Raw genomic sequence first — 20,573 nt, 5'->3', positions numbered from 1 at the left:
GGGTGTGTGTGTGCGGGAAGCGGCGTGGCGGGGCTTGGAGTGGGCATGGTTTCCGCAGAGGGAACGTTGGCCGGAAGGCCATGTGCGCGCGCCAGGGAACTTGCGGCTGGGCGCCAATGCGCATGCTCAGTTGTTTTGCCGTTTTGTGAGTGTGTTGTTGTGTTGTTTTTCATTTTGAGTAGATATGTTTGTACCTTGTGGGTTGTGTTATGGGCATGGGAATTTTGGTTAAGTTTCGTTGGGGGGTTTTTGAGTTTTGTTTCCTCGTTGGATGCCCCTAACAAATTTATATATATAGATGAATTAATACAATACACAATTAATATAATGTACACCAAAAATATCATTCAGTGCATTTATTAAAGGGTTTAGTTTATTACAGTTTGGGGTACAATTTGCTGCTAGGCCCTTCGGAAAAAGATTTAATAAATAAAAGGAAAATTGTGTAACTTTGAGAGAAGTTTTTAAAAGGTCCAGATTATTTAGGAAGGGGTGGCTTTATAATTGGAAACTAGGACTTGGAGTAATGGGTTCAAATTACAGGTAAGGAGATTCCACCTGAACATTAAGAAGAGCTTCCTTACTGTAAGAGCTGTTCAGGTGGAATCTCCTTTCCTGTAATTTGAACCCATTATTCCAAGTCCCAGTTTCCAGTTATCAAGTCACCCCTCCCTAAATAATATGGACCTTTTAAAAACTCTGCTCAAAGTTACACGATTCTATCCTGTTGTTTACAAAGATCCTACATTGTCAACATCACTGCAACAATAGATTTTCATCATCACAATTATGTCAGCCATCCTCTCCCAACCTACTTTTCCAAGCTGGCAACATTTGACAGAAGTTTTCTAAGGTGCTGAAAGATGATGTCTGCAATGCTCTCTTGAACATGGAACACATTAGGAACAAACACCTGGAGAAAGACATCTCAGGGTCCTGTCACAACTGCTTGTCCGAAGGTGTCCTGAGAGCAGGAAAGTAACGCATATGTAATTTCCTACTGCCAAAATCTCCACTCACTTGGAAGCATTTCAGTCTGGTGTTGCTAGCCCACACAGGGAGATTTTGGAGGTCACATTTTGTCATTCACTCCCCAATAGTGAAGAAATCATTAGTCCATTTTACAACCTTGTTAACTGCTGAACAGACACAAGCCTTTGTCCTTAAAATAATATTAATTACAAAATTCCTGAGTGTGGTTTTGGGGAGGGGAGGAAGGAGTCAAGAAAAAAGTGTTAAGGAAATGAAGTTCTCTACTTTTGAAATGGGACATTTATATGAAATAGCCCAAAGCTATTTGGCTGATCCTTTCAGCTTGTTTTTACATTTGTGTTTCAAAAACCTACTACTATATAATGTTTGCTTTTCAATAGTGCATGCATAAATAAAGGCATTCTTAAAATGAAAAACATCTGAGGATAGCATCTCTTCTTAATAAAGTCAAGTATATGTCTACAATAAGATTCAAGGGAAAATACACACTTCAAGTGACATTTACTGCTATTGTACACGACGAGTCTAAAATCTATCCTATCAAACACTTGTAAGTAACTCTAGCCTCCAGCTTCCCATTGCATTGTGTTTGTACTTTATTAAAAAACAAAGTCAAGTTCCTCTCTCCCACATCATTATACACCACAGGAGAATAAAACAAGAGCCGATGGATTTGTAAAGATTTTCATCTTGGTTCCATGTTAAATGTACATAAGGGACTCTCTTAAGGGAAAGTGACCATTAGAGGAACATTCTTGTATAGAAGGAAAAGAAGGGTGGAAAGAAAATATTCCCTTTTCTAAAGCCCTCCTACAGAGATAATGCTTCTCCATGTATTAGGTTATCACTTTGAAATTCACTATATTGACCTAAAGCTTAAAGCATTGGTATGTTTTAACAATAATTGACAGTGCACAAGATATAATCACAATGTATTGTCATTGGTGCTTCTGCTGCTCTTTCGCTTAAAACACATTATGTAAATCTATGCAGCGCTTCAGTCATAAAATATTATGCACACATTGGATGCAGAATAGAGACAGGGAATGTTACAAAAACCTGTTTGAGAAACAGACTACCAATTAATTCCCATTCACCCTCCTACAAAACAGATATTCACTTGGCACATTTTTGGCAGATTGTTATGTTTTCGACATTCAGAGCTGCTTTTCTCTCTTGACATGTTATACAGTGTCATTTGTCTTCTTAACCCCCCCCCCCCATTTCGATACCATATACAGTAAGTTTAGCAAAAAGAAAAAAAGAACTGCCATTTTCATTTGTGAAATTTGTTTTATTTGAAGCATGATTAAAACAAAGGATTAAAACAAAGGAAGAAAATGAAATCAATGCATGTAAACATCCAAGCAGAGCAGTGTTGTGTGTGGATTTCCAGCAATGGTGATTGTAGCCTGTGGCTGCTAAAGAAATAACTGGCATGAAGAGATGGGGTTTAAAATCTTGGGGTGGAGTTTAAAATCCTTTTATAGCAGAGAACTTGGAGGATCATGGGAACTTTAATTTGGTTATTACTACGGTATATCCCCAACGTTGCCTGGGTGTTGCTGAAGCTGTTGCTCCCTGATTTCTCCCTTCTCCAGCTCTGAGTAAGCTTACCTCACAACATCTCCATGGCAACACTTTGACAGTGGTAGGTGGGCTCTCTTTGTGGCTCTTTCTTCCATTTCTTTGTTCCCCTCATACACCTTCTCCCTGTCCTTTCTTTGTTTCTTTTTAACTTCCCTTGTTTTTCCTTATATGTCTTCCACCTTTTCTTTCATTCTTTCCTTTCTCTTCCCTTCTTTTTCTCGCTTCCCTCCCTCCCTTATGCCTTCTTTCTTCACTTCCTTTCTCTTCTCTTCTTTTACTTTTTCCTTCCCTCAAATTATACTTTCCCCTCTTTCCTTTCTCTTCCTTCTTTCCTTTCCTCCTTTTTCTTTCTCCCCCCTTCCTTCCTTCTCATTTCCTTTATTTCCCTTATTTTTCTCTTTTTTTCTTTCCCCCCTCCCCACATACACACACCACCTTTCTTTCCCACTGACATCATACAGCACCATAGTATGTCATAGCCAGCAGTTTGTCTGGCCTGGCTCGGTTGCTGCTGGGAGCAGGTCTCCAGCATAGGAGATCTTTCTCAGTATTGCAGCAAGATGGGAAGGGTTAGTCTGACCTCCTCCCCAAGAAAAGCATCACAGGCTTCTGTGATTATCTATACAGGCTTGCTGAAATATTCAGCAGTTGAGGTCTCATGACAAAAAGGAAAATAATAGCTCTTTGGTAGCAGATAATGTTGTACCTTTGTATCCTTGTCATGGATCTTGGCTTTGCTGCCCCTGGGTTAGAATTCTGGACTCTGGCCTTCATTCCTGTAATCCTGCTCTGGACCCTGTTGTATCCTGTATCTGTGACTCTGAATTCTGGACTGATTTCTGGCTTGATTCATGAACTTGGACTTCAGTTTGTATCCCTTACCTTCAAAACTCTCAACTTTGGATTGTTCTCTTGGAATCTTGGTCTTCTTTTATGAGATCTGATAAGTGAATTACTGGCATCTGATTGCAAGCTTGGCTATTGTTTGTTCTTGTTCCTGACCTGGCTCTGTAGTACTCTGTCTGTATTAATTGGACTCTTGACCTTGACTTGTGATCATCATTAGTCTGGCTGTGTGCCTCAATTCTGTTATTTTGGCTAGACCCTGAAAGACTCCAGACTTTAGTTTTCTTTATAAATAAATATGGTCTTGGCTTACATTGTGTTTGTTTGAATAAACCTCAGCCCTGGTACTGGGAAAGCCCCAGAACATGACATAGCAACCACCAGTCCTTTACCTTGCAACAGCCAATCCAATGATATCACAGATGGCCACTTCACCTCACAACTGCCTTTATATTACAGACAAACATACAAGCATATGTATAAATGCTTTGACTTTTGTGGTGATTATTCATTACACTTATATCCTGCCTTTCTTCCAAAAGATTCAAGGCAGTGCAAATGGTTTTGCTTCCCTCAATTGTACTCTGGTATCTATATTATGTAAGACAGATAGTAGCTGGGGGTTGGAGGCAATTAGGGCATTGGGCCCACAAAATATGAATTATCACCTCTTCCCTTTAACCCTCAAATTTGTAGCGCTGCAGTATCTTAAACATTAGTTGTATGATTAGAAAAATAGTGTAGACATCCAAAAAAGCAAGCAGGTAAAGTTATGTGAACACAAATCTAAGAGTGCTAGGTGTGAAAAATTTCAATGTCTCACTTTCTTCAGTGCTAGAATTTTGGGGACTAAAGACAAAGGTAATGAAAAAAAACTTTATGGTTTGTTAGTACCTGCATTTTGCTGCTATCAATAGCGACAAGCCTTTTATGTATGTGGGACTGAGAAAAAGTGATTAGCTCAATATGACTAGTGATCTTCATACCAAAGTGGAAGTTTGAAACTGGGTTTCCACTATCATACTACAGCACTCTATCCATGACACCAAATGGAGAGGAAATTGAGGAGAGTATTTCCTGAAGTACAAAAATGCTTTACAAAGGCTGCTGAATGTCTTATCTAATGACATGGGTTGATGTTCATTACAAAACTCAGACTTCATGTACATTCTTTAAACAGATCATCAGATGACTGCAGTCCTGCTTGCTTTCCTGCCTATGCTCCTCTTTATGCTAGTTATTATCTCCTGCCTTTATGGCTCCCAACCATAATGTAGTCCTACACAGTTTTGAGAGAGATGGCCTATGCATCCTGCAAGGTGGTTTTGCTTGTTTTTGGGCATGGAAGAGCATGACATCACCTTATTCCTGCCATTCTAGGGGCCCAGTTTGACCTCAAATGTATTGGTAGTCCACTTAGAATACAGCCATTGAAGCAACAGGCTTTACTGAAGGTGTTTCAACATCTGTTTCAATTGGTCTATTTCACTTGGGATTATATATAGGCTTTAGACAATTTTATCTTAGGAATGGAAGAGAAAATACAGGATTTGAAATATGGTTAGTTATTGTAAGCAACAGTGTAGGCTTGTGAATATGGATGTGGGTAAGTGCAAATGAGGCTACAGAAGGGCAAAAAACCAATGCCTGTCTTTCAGAATCATAGTTCCAGAACTTTAAATCCAACATACCAAAAACTTAATTGAAGTACTAAAGGGAACCTAACTACACACACAACTGAAGACCGTTTTGTTCTAAAATGAATTAAATGGGTACAAGGGAGAGGGCCTTCTCTGCTGTGGGTCCCGCTTTTAGAACTCGCTGCCTAGGGAGACCAGGCAAGCCCCCACCCTAGCTGCTTTTCAGAAAGATCTAAAAACCTGGCTCTTCTGATGTGCCTTCGAAGAGTGACCACTTAACCCATTTAGTTGTTTTAACCTATAGCTGCCCTCAGAATAAAGCACCTGCCCCTGGCCCCCAAAATGGCTAAATTCCACTGCTCCTCCTTGTTGGGCTCCTCTCTTTCATCCCTATCTCACCCAGGGTTTTAACTTTTTAACATTTTACGTCATACATTTGGCCCACCCTTTTTTTCTGATTTTATCATGTTATTTTATATTGTTGAATTTATTGGTTATTTCATATTTTGTTATGATGTATTTTGTTATTGTGTGTATATTAGGTTGTATTATTTTGGGCCTGGCCTCATATTAGCCACCCCAAGTCCCCTCCGGGGAGATGGTGGCGGGTTATAAATAAAATGTATTATTAATTATTAATTATTATTATTATTTAACAGCATATAGTACCATCTCCAGTCACTATATGTCAGACTTTCTCAAGCATTACAGAGACTAAAGTCTACAGAGCTAAGGGACTAGTCTTCAGTTGTAGGCCAGGGGAAGTTTTCTGAGTAAAGTATAGAAATTGGTTATAATCAGGTAGAGACCATGGTTTGATTCGGTGAACAATAGCCCTTTTTAAATGTGCAGTGTTGGAATCCTACTTCATAACCAGCTTGCCAAACTACCCTTTCTATCTGTCATCAGATTTAGACTGGGAAATTCATTTAAAAAACAAAACAAAACAAAACATAGGGATGGTTTAAAATATATGCCAAAGCATTATTAAAAGAAAGAGAGAAGGGGGAATGCCACATTGTCAGTGGTGATAAGGTTCTACCAAACCTATTGAGATTCATGCTGCTCAGCTGAGAAACATTATTTAAAGGAATAATTTAGGCTGGTGATTGTGTGGGTATGTATCAAAAACAAAACAGGTCTTTATCAGTTTTCAAGAAAATAGACATGCGCTAGCTGATCTACACTGTCAACATTTAGAAATCTGTTCTGTGGTTTCTGTGGTTTGCAGGGTCATACAGTCAAACTCAATTTAGGAATGTGGTGTACATCTTGAATGTGAATGAGAATGTGACAATACATCTGCTGTCTATCTAGAGGAGCAGGCTTCGTGGGGGCGACAAACTATGAAGCCAAGCACATTTGCTCAGAGCTTGGCAGACTGCAGGATAACACATCTAGGTAAATTGATGTTCTTAACATTATAAAAATGCTTCCTGGGTGCTAGAATTAGAACTCTGAAGAAAGAGCCTATCATTTACAACTAATGAACAACATTATTTGAAATATCACTTGTATTGTACAAATGCTGTTGCAGACATGGGAACATAACACATTTTCTATAAAAACAGTATATGAAACCACAATGTTGAGAATAAATTTGTTATTTTCTTAGGTGTCATGACACTCTTTGATTGTTTTTGTCAATTGAGGAATTAGGTGGCAGAAAACTGCTTTCGAAAGGTGTGGGAAAAGTATTAGACCACAAAAATATAAATGTGACCACGAAAGATAATACAAATAATTTGGATTGCTTGGAGAAGGGAACTTAATTCTACTTACCTTCAGCAGTATTATTCGTACTGACAAACCTTGTGACAACCAAGTTTTTGAATGCTAATTTTATAATGGAAAAACGAATAGTTTTTTTTTCAAGAAAACCCTGAAAATTATGTTATTTGTTTAAATTGAAATAAATATCCAAAGACATTTATTGTATCGTACTGTAAGCAAAAATGTTATATTTTAACTAGTCAATGAAGATGTGAAATGCAGTCAATTGCTTTAAAAGAAAGATGAACAGGATGCTTAAAGATGTTTGTATTATATGCCTGGGATGATTAAAAACAGAAATATATTTGAGGCCTCAAAGTATAGTAAAGTAATTTAACACCACTAACTAGAAATAAAATTTTACTTTAACAAAATAAACCTTAACATATTTACTAAGAACTCTCCAATGAGTTGGACATTGACACAGTCAAACCTAAGAGAAGCCTCAATACAATTACAGATATAACTCAGCTTTCTTCATTTTCCTACATATTTGAGATGGCTTTTCATTCAAACCTAACAATACATTCATCAACACGGGCCTCACATAAGTAAGCAAAAGCATTCTGAATCTTCTAAAATCCATTTGGACAGTTCCTTAAATATTTATCCAGGGAGACTTTCCCCCACTTTCTCTAGCCTCCACCTTTCTTATAATTCTCCCGTTAGTTTCTTAAAATGCTGGTAGCTGATGAGAAAGGCTACTCTGAGGTAGTTGCCATTTAACGTGTCTTTTCCTTGTTGTAGTCAGGTACACACAACTATAATGGGATAAGATAGAGAAGAATCTTAGCTCAAGCTTCATTGAATTGCTTATTGGAAGCATGCCATTGCAGTCTGATCGGGGAAATCTTCACTGTCCTACCAATGTTGATGTTGCTAAAAAGCTAGCTTCCAGTTAGACAGAAGTCAAGGAAGAAAGAGACATCATAAAAAGGAACTTGTTTATCATAGGCTTTGTTGGCTTAAATATGCTTGTTTAGAGAGACTAAACGTAGGTCCCTTCTATACTGCCATATAATCCACTTCAAAGCAGATAATCTAGATTGTATATGTCAGTGTAGAAGGGGCCCAAATTATGACTATTAGCTTCAATGACCTACTGTAAGTATAATTAACATACAATTCTAACTCATAAACAACCTGGCTGCTGGAATTGGGATTAAACACCAAAGTCTTTTCCTATCTGACCTCAAAAACCTAGCAGTTGAGAGACTTGCCAGTAAAACTGTCATCTTGGTTAAGAGTGCACTCCTAATTTATTTTTTAAAATATTTTTATTAAAATATATGTTTTCCTAAAAACATTAAAGGAAGGGCAGGAAATAATATAAGATGATAGAACAGGAACGGGAAAGTGGTTGGGAAGGGAAGAGGGTAAAGGGAATAAGGGGAAAGGGGGAAGGTTCATTATTTATTTATTTATTTCATGCATTTCTACCCTGCCCTTCTCCCCTCGAAGGGGGACACTTCCAATCATCTTCATTGTAGTTTAGTTTGTTTGTAGATTTCCCATTTTTAGTCTACACTCTTCATTCATCCTTTTTTAAATGAGATAATTCTTCAGTAAACTTATTGAACTATATTATCATATTCAAATTTTCATTTAACATATATTCTTTAAAAGGTAGGCAATCCATTGTTTTCTTGGGTTTTCCTTGATATTTTGTTACTAATTGGGTCAATTTATCCATATTCATACTATCCAATACTTTTATTAGCCATTTACTCTCCAAGTAAACTATTCTAGCTGCCATTATTACATAATTAAACAATATGTCCATATCCATATCTGTCATTCCCAAGAAAAAGTATTTTGGTTTAAGCTGTGTTTTCATATTGAGTATTTTCTGATTTCATTCCTAATTTATTATGATGGCTGAGAGCCAGCAGAACTGATACTAGATCAGCTCCGACTATGTTGAATACTAAACCCTCTTGAGTTGAGGGATGTTGGAAATTGCTAATGTTCTCCACCCCAGACACTTGGTCTAGTGTCAGCTCAGATGGCCCTCAGTCATCTTTTCTAATTTGGATTGAATTGGATCCAACCAATGTACTTTCCTAAGGAGAAATGTTCACTTAGTTAATAAGGAGTTTTATTTAACAACATTAAATAAATCCAAATATCACCATGGATTAGAGCACTTACTCTTCCATCTTTTTGAAGATCCTCATCTTTTTTAAGACACTCTGTGACATTTTAAGAAGCAGAGTCCTGTCACGATTCCTGTACACTTTGTGATATTCCCTTCTCTATTATCTTCAGTAGCAGCAGATTTTTTTCAATAAAAGTTTGTATTTGTGCAAAATGCTCACATAAAAAATAGGTATTGTTCCATTATCTGGGTGGGGGTCACCAGGGGGTGCTAGAGAGAGAAGGATTGTCCCATTTATTGGGGGGGGGGGGGCATTTTCACTGGTCATTATACCTCCCATCTCTCCATATCATAATCAAGGCTTGTTACCACAACGGGGACATAGGTGTGTGTGTGTGTGTGGGGGGATAACATGAAAACTGGGGTTAATGGTTTTCCTCCTTCAACCTACCTTCCACCCCCATACACAGGACAACCCTTCTCTCTCTAGCACCCCCTGGTGGCCTCTTCCCATATAATAACATTTAATATAATATATAATAACATTTAATTCTAATTTACCTGTTGTGTCACTAAAATGTTGAAAATCAAGAAACTGAAAATCAAGCTACCAAGATGGTTAGGGAAGAAGAGAGATGTACCCATTATATAATGGAGAAAATTTTAAACATTGTGATACAGATAAAACTAGAACTCTTCTTATTGGGCATACTGGAAGAATAACATGAAAAAAATATTAAAGAATTCTACAACATATGATCAGGGCTGCAAGATTACAACATACATCAGAAGCGAGAAACAGAGCACCTCTGTCAACTGAAGTTTGGCCATTGAAGATATACAATTTGGCAAAAATAGACAAATTGATAAATGTCAGTAAATGTAATGTAATTTAAGCTAAATTGGCGATCTATTGTTGAATATTGGTTATCAGCCATAGCCTATGAAGAATTCTAGATTTTATAATAGGTAGAAAAGAGCTTATTTTATTTAGTTTAAAGAAATAAGTAAAAAGCCAATATTTTTAATACTAAAGGAAGTTCGTTTTTTTTTAAAAAAAAAATGAAATACTACCATCACCTAGACAGCTGGAAACCAAGCCCCATTTTCCTCTCTTTTCTCTCTCCCCCCCCCCCCCTTTCAGTATTATTTGGTACTTAATGTGTCCTAATTTGTAGTGAATTTGTCCTATCCCATATGTATCTTTTATACAGTGTAAAATTGTTATTGTGTGTAAGTACATTCAATAATAAAATAAGCATATTTTTGGGAATGATTAATTAAAGACAGTGAGAACCAAACTTGACTGGACATGACATCAAACACATCATTAACCACCCCATCTGTTGCTAGTTTTGAAAAAAAAAGTTGCTGTAGCAAGAGAGGGAAATTTTCAGTGGGACCAAAGCCCACAAAATAGGGAGGTTTAACTCTGACTTCCCCCATTATGAACTTGATTAAGATCCCATCCCAGCTATTATAAGGTCCAGAAGGAAAGTGCCTACTTATTCCAATGGTAATGTTGCCATGTAAAATAGGGACTTAGCGTCTGTACTTTGACAGCTGGGTAGAAGAGGGATTTCAATAGGTGTTGCTTGTGATGCAGTCTGTCTGCTGAAATTTCTTCTTATATACTCCCAGTAAAGGTACAGAAGCCTTTTTCATTGTTTTAGCTAATAAGCTAATAAGGAAAGGGAAAAATTGCATCACCACTCTTTAAAAAATAAAATCCCAAGTATTAGACTTTGTTTTATGTTTGAGCCTATTTATATTTTGCAGCAAAAGTTGAGCAGCAAAATTTTCCTGAGTATTTCCTGTATCTAGGTCCTGCATTTTAAGATGTATGGAACATTAAGAGATTATGCTGGTTTTTTAAAAAATGAAATATGCATTATTAATGATGGGTTTTGTGAGTTTTAAAAAAGTTGATATAAATCTGCCTTTAAACTATTATGACTGTGTTTAGAATATTGATTTTTACATGTTCCCATAGAACGGCAGACAACAGCGTGAAAAGATGAGTTGAACCACCAAAAAAGGGCTTCCCTCCGTGTGATGAGGAAGGGGGGAAGCTGTGACAGAATGGAGCATGGGGTAATGCATCCCCATGCCACCTTCACGACTGCTGGCAGGATGAAGTGATCTAGGACACCTTTGCCAGCATATGTGACAAGGCTGTAAGTAATCTTTGTAGCCTCTTTGTGAAACCACGAATAGAGTAATGAAATAGGTAGGACCTCTTGGTAAGATGCCACAGTACTCTCCCCATGTTCATAAAGAGTCTTTAACAGGTCACAAGATTCATCACTTATTTTAAAAGCAGAAGATAATATTTGCCAATACATAAAAAGATAGCACTGTGTACTTTGTAACATGTCATTGTTTATTCATATGGACCTATTTCTGGTATGGAACACTTTGATAAATAAACACAACTATCTGTTCAGTACATAGATTCAATGGGGCCATTATAGCACATTTTTAGCTCTCAGCTGATAATTTTTCATTCATGCACTCTCTAAAACAGGTTGCTTTGGGCACTATCATTCTATCCTTTCACAACAACACCCCATCATTTCCAAATATTGCTGCTTTAAACTTGACATATGAGGCAGATATAAGGTAATAGTAACCTGGCAGTAAACAAAATTCATTTCCTTGCTGCAATGTGACATTATTTATGGGGCTTTGTGCAAATTCCAACTCTGTTTGGGAATAGGATACTGAATCTTTGACACATAGTGTAAAATTAATCATCTTAATGTCTAATTTGTCATAATTTTCTGCAACAATACTGTCAAAGGTATCTGTTATTATCAAATCTTTTCCCAGTTTACATTCAATAGCTATATCATATAACCATAGTCAAAGAAAGTGGGGAGAATCCTTTTGGGATTTTAAAGTAGCCTAATTGAGGGCACTTCCACACAGAAACTTAATCTGGAGTAAGAAAGTGGGATTAAGAACTCTGGTACCTTAAGGAGAGTCCTCACACAGAGCCATTAGTCTCAGGAAATGGTTTCATGGCATCCAGAAAGATTTGGATAATACAGATTGAAGGGAACCATAAAAAGTTTGGGACATCCACCCGAAGTTTCCTTTTAATTTTTGTTTCTTAATGACTCTCCAACATGCTTTGCACCTCATTAGTGTCAATGTGGATGTAACAAAGTGCACACGAGCCGATATCTTGTCATTGTCTCTTATAGTGACGCAGCCGAGTAGTAGTAAGATTTTATATTGATTTATCAGATGGGGAAATATAGAAAAATAATCCCCACCTGCTCAACCAAATTATAACAATATACACCTCCACTACAGACTAGCTCACCAAAAATATAGAGGGAGTATGGTTGTTGATCCACTATATATTTAAAAGTTAGGAACTGGGAACCACTGGAATTGAGAGACTTAAAATGATTATTCAAAAGAATTCCGCTGCCAACCATATTAAGAATAAACAGGCTGAGGTATTACTGAGAGATTGTTCAGTAACACACTCTAGGTCATTATACTTTTCTTAGAGGCTGCTGAAAGTTGGCTTGAATAATGCTATGACTACAAAGGTATTCACACTGAGGCTGGTATAAGTTGACAAAATTAACAAGAACGTTTATTGAACAGGCTTGAAATATTCTGGTTGTTGTTGTTCATTCGTTCAGTCGTCTCCGACTCTTCGTGACCTCATGGACCAGCCTACGCCAGAGCTCCCTGTCGGCCGTTACCACCCCCAGCTCCCTCAAGGTCAGTCCAGTCACTTCAAGGATGCCATCCATCCATCTTGCCCTTGGTTGGCCCCTCTTCCTTTTGCCTTCCACTTTCCCCAGCATAATTGTCTTCTCTAGGCTTTCCTGTCTCCTCATGATGTGGCCAAAGTACTTCAACTTTGTCTCTAGTATCTTTCCCTCCAGTGAGCAGTCGGGCTTTATTTCCTGGAGGATGGACTGGTTGGATCTTCTCGCAGTCCAAGGCACTCTCAGCACTTTCCTCCAACACCACAGCTCAAAAGCATCGATCTTCCTTCGCTCAGCCTTCCCTAAGGTCCAGCTCTCACATCCGTAGGTTACTACAGGGAATACCATGGCTTTGACTAGGCGGATCTTTGTTGCCAGTCTGATGTCTCTACTCTTCACTATTTTATCGAGACTGGACATTGCTCTCCTCCCAAGAAGTAAGCGTCTTCTGATTTCCTGGCTACAGTCTGCATCTGCAGTAATCTTTGCACCTAGAAATACAAAGTCTGTCACGGCCTCCACAGTTTCTCCCTCTATTTTCCAGTTGTCAATCATTCTTGTTGCCATAATCTTGGTTTTTTTGACGTTTAGCTGCAACCCGGCTTTTGCGCTTTCTTCTTTCACCTTGATTAGAAGGCTCCTCAGCTCCTCCTCGCTTTCGGCCATCAGAGTGGTGTCATCTGCATATCTGAGGTTGTTAATGTTTCTTCCAGCAATTTTCACCCCAGCTTTGCATTCATCCAGCCCCGCACATCGCATGATGTGTTCTGCATACAAGTTAAAAAGGTTGGGTGAGAGGATGCAGCCTTGCCGTACGCCTTTCCCAATCTTGAACCAGTCTGTTGTTCCGTGGTCAGTTCTGACTGTTGCGACTTGGTCCTTGTACAGATTCCTCAGGAGAGAGACAAGGTGGCTTGGGATGCCCATCCCACCAAGAACTTGCCACAATTTATTATGATCCACACAGTCAAAGGCTTTAGAATAGTCAATGAAGCAGAAGTAGATGTTTTTCTGAAACTCCCTGCCTTTCTCCATTATCCAGCGGATATTGGCAATCTGGTCTCTCGTTCCTCTGCCTTTTCTAAACCCAGCTTGAACATCTGGCAACTCTCGCTCCATGTATTGCTGGAGTCTTCCTTGCAGGATCTTGAGCATTACCTTACTGGCATGAGAAATAAGGGCCACTGTACGGAAGTTTGAGCAGTCTTTCGCATTTCCCTTTTTTGGTATGGGGATATAAGTTGATTTTTTCCAGTCTGATGGCCATTCTTGTGTTTTCCATATTTGCTGGCAAATGGCATGCATCACCTTGACAGCATCATCTTTTAAGATTTTAAACAGTTCAGCTGGGATCCCATCATCTCCTGCTGCCTTGTTGTTAGCAATGCTTCTTAAGGCCCATTCAACCTCACTCCTCAGGATGTCTGGTTCTAATTCATTCACCACACCGTCAAAGCTATCCTCGATATTGTTATCCTTCCTATACAGATCTTCTGTATAGTCTCGCCACCTTCTCTTGATCTCTTCAGCTTCTGTTAGGTCCCTGCCATCTTTGTTTCTTATCATACCAATTTTTGCCTGAAATTTACCTCCAATGTTTCTAATTTTCTGGAAGAGGTCTCTTGTCCTTCCTATTCTGTTGTCTTCTTCCACTTCCATGCATTGCTTGTTTAAAAATAGTTCCTTATCTCTTCTGGCTAACCTCTGGAATTGCGCATTTAACTGGGCATATCTCCCCTTATCCCTGTTTCCTTTTGCTTTCCTCCTTTCTTGGGCTACTTCCAGTGTCTCAGCAGACAACCATTTTGCCTTCTTGGTTTTCTTTTTCTTTGGGACGTACTTTGTTGCCGCCTCCTGAACAATGTCGCGGACTTCTGTCCATAGTTCTTCTGGGACTCTGTTTACTAAATCTAGTCCTTCAAATCTGTTCTTCACTTCCACTGTATATTCGCTAGGAATGTTAGTGAGATCATATCTAACTGGTCTGTGTATTTTCCCTGATCTCTTTAGTTTTATTCTAAATTGGGCAATAAGAAGTTCGTGATCTGAGCTACAGTCAGCCCCAGGTCTTGTTTTCACCGACTGGATGGATGTCCGCCACCTTTGGCTGCAAAGGATGTAGTCAATCTGATTTCGGTGTTGACCATCTGGTGAGGTCCATGTATAAAGCCGTCTTTTAGGTTGTTGGAAGAGAGTATTCGTTATACACAGCGAGTTTTCCTGGCAGAATTCTATCAGCCTGCGTCCCGCTTCATTTTGTTCTCCCAGACCATGCTTGCCTGTGATCCCAGTTGTCATTTGACTTCCCACCTTGGCATTCCAGTCTCCTGTAATGAAAATAATGTCTCTTTTTGGTGTATTATCCAGTAGGTCCTGCAGATCCTCATAGAACTGATCTACTTCTGCTTCTTCAGCAGCTGTGGTTGGGGCGTATATTTGGATCACTGTGATGTTGAAAGGCTTTCCTTGCACTCGAATTGAGATCATTCTGTCATTTTTTGGGTTGTATCCAAGCACCGCTTTAGCGAATTTCTTATTAATTATGAAGGCTACTCCATTTCTTCGATGTTCCTCTTGTCCGCAGTAGTAGATCTGGTGGTCATCTGATGTGAAGTGGCCCATTCCAGTCCATTTCAGTTCGCTGACCCCCAGAATGTCTATCTTTAGTCTTGACATCTCACCAATAACAACATCCAATTTGCCCTGGCTCATAGATCTTACATTCCAGGTTCCTATGGTGTGTTGATCTTTAGAGCATCGGATTCGTCGTTCACCTCCAGTACCGTCGGCCGCTAGCCTTCCTTTCGGCTTTGAGCTAGCTGCGTCATCACATCTGGGGCTAGTTGAACTTATCCTCTGCTCCTCCCCAGTAGCATTTTGGCCATCTTCAGACCTGGGAGTCCCATCTTCCAATGGCATATCGACATATCTCTGGTTGTACTGGTCCATTTAGTTTTCTTGGCAAGGATACTGGAGTGGTTTGCCATTGCCTTCCCCAGGGATCACGCTTGGTCTGACCTCTCTGCCACAACCGTCCCGTCTTGGGTGGCCCTTCACGGTTTCGCTCATGACATCATTGAGGTGCTCAAGCTCCAGCGCCCCGACAAGGCGGTGATCCTTTGCTGGAGAATATTCTGGTACAAATGCTTATTGCTTTCAGTAAAATACTGGCATAAAAAGCTTCTGGTTGTTTTTGAGTAAAGATCTTAAAAACTTCTGGGTTACAAGTCTTAAAAGTTTCAACACAGAAAATTACTTCAGGAAATGAATCTCTGAAAGTAACTCCCAAAAATCCCCCTTAGGAATCTAGCCAAAACCCTGAACTAGCCTTCCTTAGGAAATGAACAGACCACTAATGAGGTTCTGCTCCCACAGTATTCTAGCTATATTCTCAATAGCTACTCTGAATACTACTCAAAAGACTGACCCAAACTTCTTCTTCAAAACCCAAGCTGCTCTCGTTAACACCCACACTTCATCTCTACCTGTTCCAAATTCCAACTGGCAAACTGGGACCTCAAACCTCAGTTTAAAAGACACTTTTTCCTTCAGACCACTTAGGCTCCTCCCCATCTTTCTAACCAATCCTAGCCTTCTGATTTTTCCCTCCTAGACTAGAACACGCCCCCTTAAGGCAAACCTAACCTAAGATGGCATCTCCCTGTCTCCCTTTCTGAAAATGGATGCCGTGTCTTCGCCAGGCCCACTTCCTTAGGCTTTTGCCAGCTAGCTAAGGTAAGGGATTCATTACACCTCTCCTCGCCCTTCTGATGTCTTTAAATTTGCCCTATGGAACCCCATTTCCCTTTGGGGTCACTTGTCTGCAATGCTGGTGTCCACTGTGTAAATTAAAGATCTGCTTAATTTCAGAAATATGAGAACAAGGGAATTGTTGGAGAGTTCTCTGTTTATATCTCTCATCAGCTGTTTTGGGATTATAAAATGAGAATAGCCATTGGAATAGTCTACGCCAGCGTATTGCAAGGAACTCTTGGGGTATGGTTTTTTTATACAGTGCTATGTATAAAGAAGTATCCAATACCTTCTTATGCAACAGTCAATTTTGCAAAATAATAGCTGCTAGATACCACCTGAACACAGCCTCTTCCAATGATTAGCCATGGTGGTATATTGGGAAAATGTCCTTGTACTACTTACTGCTGGGCTGGCTGCCTACTTCATCCCACTCTGACATCCAGACCTCCCTGTAACTATGATGGTGGAACATTAGGCCACACGAGCTGAAAACAGGATCGTATTCAGAATCATCAGATCAAAGTACCAATGGCTGTTTGTAACCAAACATTTACAGTCAGCACCTGCACTTAACTTTCCATAGATGAAGATAAAAAACTTTTTGCAGTAACCATTTAATATAAAAGCTTCTGTTTCTATCCACTTCCACACTCTATTCTTCTGCAGGTTCTCCACATACATAGTACTGGTCTCCAGGGATCACATAATTTTTGCTACAAAGGGCAATGATCCATTTCCCTAGTTTTAGCATGCCACTTACTGCTTAGTGCTTACACTTATTGTTAGTGCTAGAGAAAAAAAAGCATTTTTTCAGGCATCCACTTGCATGTCTTCTATTATAAAATTAGAATTGGGTTCCATCAGCTTATTGATGTATTAATATGTTATCTTGAGGATATTATCTAGTTCCTCATGCCTGTATTTCCAAATCTTAGCCTTGTGATATTTTGACTACATTTTGCATTTCAATTAAGGACTCAGCCAAGGTATAGAAAAGCTTTAATTGTTTCGGTGTCAGTGAGACAGCAGCTGGCTGACGTTCTCACCTTCCCTTGCAAAAATAATCCATAGCCCCACTTCTGCCTGTCAAACTTTAATCATTTATATTTCTTTATCATCCACTTTAAAGTTATGCAAATCATCAACAGTTTCTTGGTTATTTTTAGTATTTAAAGGCAGCCCTTTTTTACACTCTTCCTGAAATTCCATCAGTAGTTCTTTCAAGGATTAGCAGAAGCTAGTAATATGGTGTCATCTGCATGTTTCTGCAAATCTGCCATTGATGTTGTCTCCTGATCTAGCTTTTCATATGATATTTTCTGCATACAAATCCAATTGATAGGATGAAAAAATACAGATTGGCCTGATCCCCTTGCCAGTTGGAAACAACTGTGTTTCTCCACATTGTGCTCTGATGTTTGAGTATAAGTTACACATGTGAACAATTAGATGTTGTGCCAAAGCCACTTCTTTTGGAATGATAAATGGTTTCTCGTGATATACCCAATAAAAGGCTTTGCTACAGATTTTTCCCAAAATATTTTGGTGCATTCAATTATCCAACATGAACGACCCACATTGCCTCTTCCTTTTCTTAACCCTGCTTGAATATTTGGCATCTCTTGCTACCTAAATGATAAACATCTTTGATGTAAAATCTTGAACATCACTTTGCTTACATGAGACATCAGTACAATAACCTGAATATGTGCTTTTCCCCCTGGGGAATGCAATATGTGCTTTTCCCCCTGGGGAATGTTAATTATTTTTGTTGGTCAGTTGGTTAGTTGCTTAGATTTCCTCCCAGATGCCCATGTAGAATCTTTCATTTTCTTCCTCTTCTGCCTCAGTAGTGAGAGGATAAAGTTGTATGATGGTTATTTTATTATTTATTTATTTATTTATTTATTATTCGAACTTATATGCCGCCACTTCCCTGGGGCTCGGAGTGGCTTACAAGAGTGGCTAAAATCTAACACAATTTAAAAACAATTATAATGATAGATTTTCCATAAACTATTGGTGCTACTCTTTATACACTTGATATTATATTCCCTACTTAGTTTGCTATATCTTGATAACTACTACTTCTTTCATTTTCATTTCTAGAGCAAAACGCTCATCCTATCCTATCCTATCTGATTTGTCAGTTATCCACTTCTTTGGGTTTCATGCAAATCTACCATTTGCCAAATATACAATCCTGTGCTTTTCCTTTCCATTTCTGGCCAAATACCTTAACTATTGGCTCGGCTCATTGAGTGTGAGGTCTGTTCAAGGGCCACTTGCGATCTCTTGGTATCCAGTTCATTAGTCGACATGTCCTTTGGTAGTATCTGTTCATGCTATATGCCCCGCCTATTTTCTTTTTGCTTCATAGATTTAATTGACCACATCACCTAGCCCTGTTCTTTGACACAATTCTTTATTGCTGACTTTATCTGTTATTGTCACACCACACATCCTCCTTTCCATTGCTTTCTGAGTCACCGCCAGTTTTTCCTCCTCTAACTTTGTTGTTGCCCATGTTTCAGATGTGTATAATATTGTTGGTAAAACTGTAGTGTTGAAGATGTCTGCTCAGACATTTATTGGCATCTTATCATCTGTTAGCACTCTCCAGTTTCAGTTAAAAGCTGTCCAAGCTGCCTTGTGTCTTCTTGCCCATTCACCATTTGCCAAATTATTCAACTGTACTTGTTGTTCAGGAAAACACTCATAATTATCTGAATATGCCATTTTTGTTCAATTTAGCTCATTCACATTAAGTATGGCTAAATTTATGCATTCCATTTCTTGTTTTATAATTTATTATTTTCCCCTAAATCATGCTTCTCACATTCCAGGTTTCTGTCATATATACTGTGCAGCTTCAGGCCTGTCAAAAATAATTCTATTATCAACAAAGCCTCTCATCTTATAGGAGTATTCTGTTTTACCACTACGGAAAAACAGTATCAGATCAATGCACTGAAGAAATTTAGTTATTTCCCATTTCCTATGGCAACAACCCGTGTTAAACACTACATTCAAATATACAGTAGAACAGGAAACTGAGATGAAAAACTTCCATCTGAAAGAAAAAGCGTAATATCAGTTACACTATGAAACACCTAGGTCAACTTTTTCATGGTATTATTGCAGCTGGCTGCTTCCAAATTGCAGCTGAAAATTGTAAGGAAAAACAGATATGCTGTTGAATTGCAAAGCTGAAGAAAATGAAGTTAATTAATGTGTCATCCATCTGGAACTTGAAAACTCTCTTGCCTGGGGAATATATCACCATACAATGGTTCTTCCCATTTGTGCAGTAGTACAATAACACGCATGGATTGAATAGAAGCTTTAACTAAGCTTCTTTAAATTGTCTCTACTTGATGTTATAATAATAATAAATAAGGAGAGTATTTATTGATAATGTTTTGCTACTCATGTCAGACAATGGCTATCTTAAAAAAATAGGCTAACTTAAAGTATATATAAAAATAAAAAAGAATGTTGCAAAATTTGTTTTAAAATGCCAAAAAAAGACAGTTTAATTTTGTACTGATTACAAAATTGGTGTATCCTTAGAATACACCAATATACTCTTGGTTGGAGGGATACAAAACAGTCTCATTCCCATCCTTGCAAAGTAGAACATGAGCACCAGCAATAAGTTCAGCATGCCTACACAATCTTTTTATATTTGTTATGAGGCCTCGTGCAAAGTGAGAGATTTGTGGTTGGTATTAACTATTTGCTAGTGATCTAATACCCTAAAGGCAACAGATCCTGGAAGGAAAGCAGGGTCAGCTCTGGTAAGTACTTGGATGGCAGATTGCCCATGAAAACCAGACTATACTGTATTTTAGGGGAAGAAATTGGCAAAACTATCTCTGAATATTCCTTCCTTATGAAAACTCTACAAAATTAATGGGCTACCAAAAGCCAACAAGCAACTTGAAGGCAGACACAGTATCACCAATGGTACAATACCTTCATCTTATGCCCTAGTATACCAAAGTACACATGATTCCAATGTATACCAAAGTATCTATATCTTCCATTACAGATGCTATATGTTCCTTTATATGATGGTGGATATGTTAAAATATACTGGTTTTTAATAAACAACTCTCTGTTTATAATCTTTCTACAAAG

The 20,573-nt window shown here is 38.6% G+C and overlaps 1 long non-coding RNA gene across 4 annotated transcripts in view; it reads left to right on the top strand.

The window, feature by feature from the left end:
• The window catches only part of LOC132769993 (uncharacterized), a 71,350-nt gene that overhangs the window by 32,442 nt on the left and 18,335 nt on the right, over positions 1-20,573 (top strand). For all 4 annotated transcript variants that reach the window (XR_010909665.1, XR_010909664.1, XR_010909666.1 and 1 more), the window contains 3 exons: positions 6,301-6,470; positions 10,934-11,117; positions 16,288-16,409. This is a non-coding gene — a long non-coding RNA (uncharacterized lncRNA). The remainder of the gene's footprint in view (positions 1-6,300; positions 6,471-10,933; positions 11,118-16,287; positions 16,410-20,573) is intronic.

This window comes from Anolis sagrei, chromosome 3 (assembly GCF_037176765.1).
Source record: "Anolis sagrei isolate rAnoSag1 chromosome 3, rAnoSag1.mat, whole genome shotgun sequence".
NCBI lineage: Eukaryota > Metazoa > Chordata > Lepidosauria > Squamata > Dactyloidae > Anolis > Anolis sagrei.
Note: the sequence above shows the minus strand (reverse complement) of the source record. Positions and strands in the feature narration are given on the sequence as shown.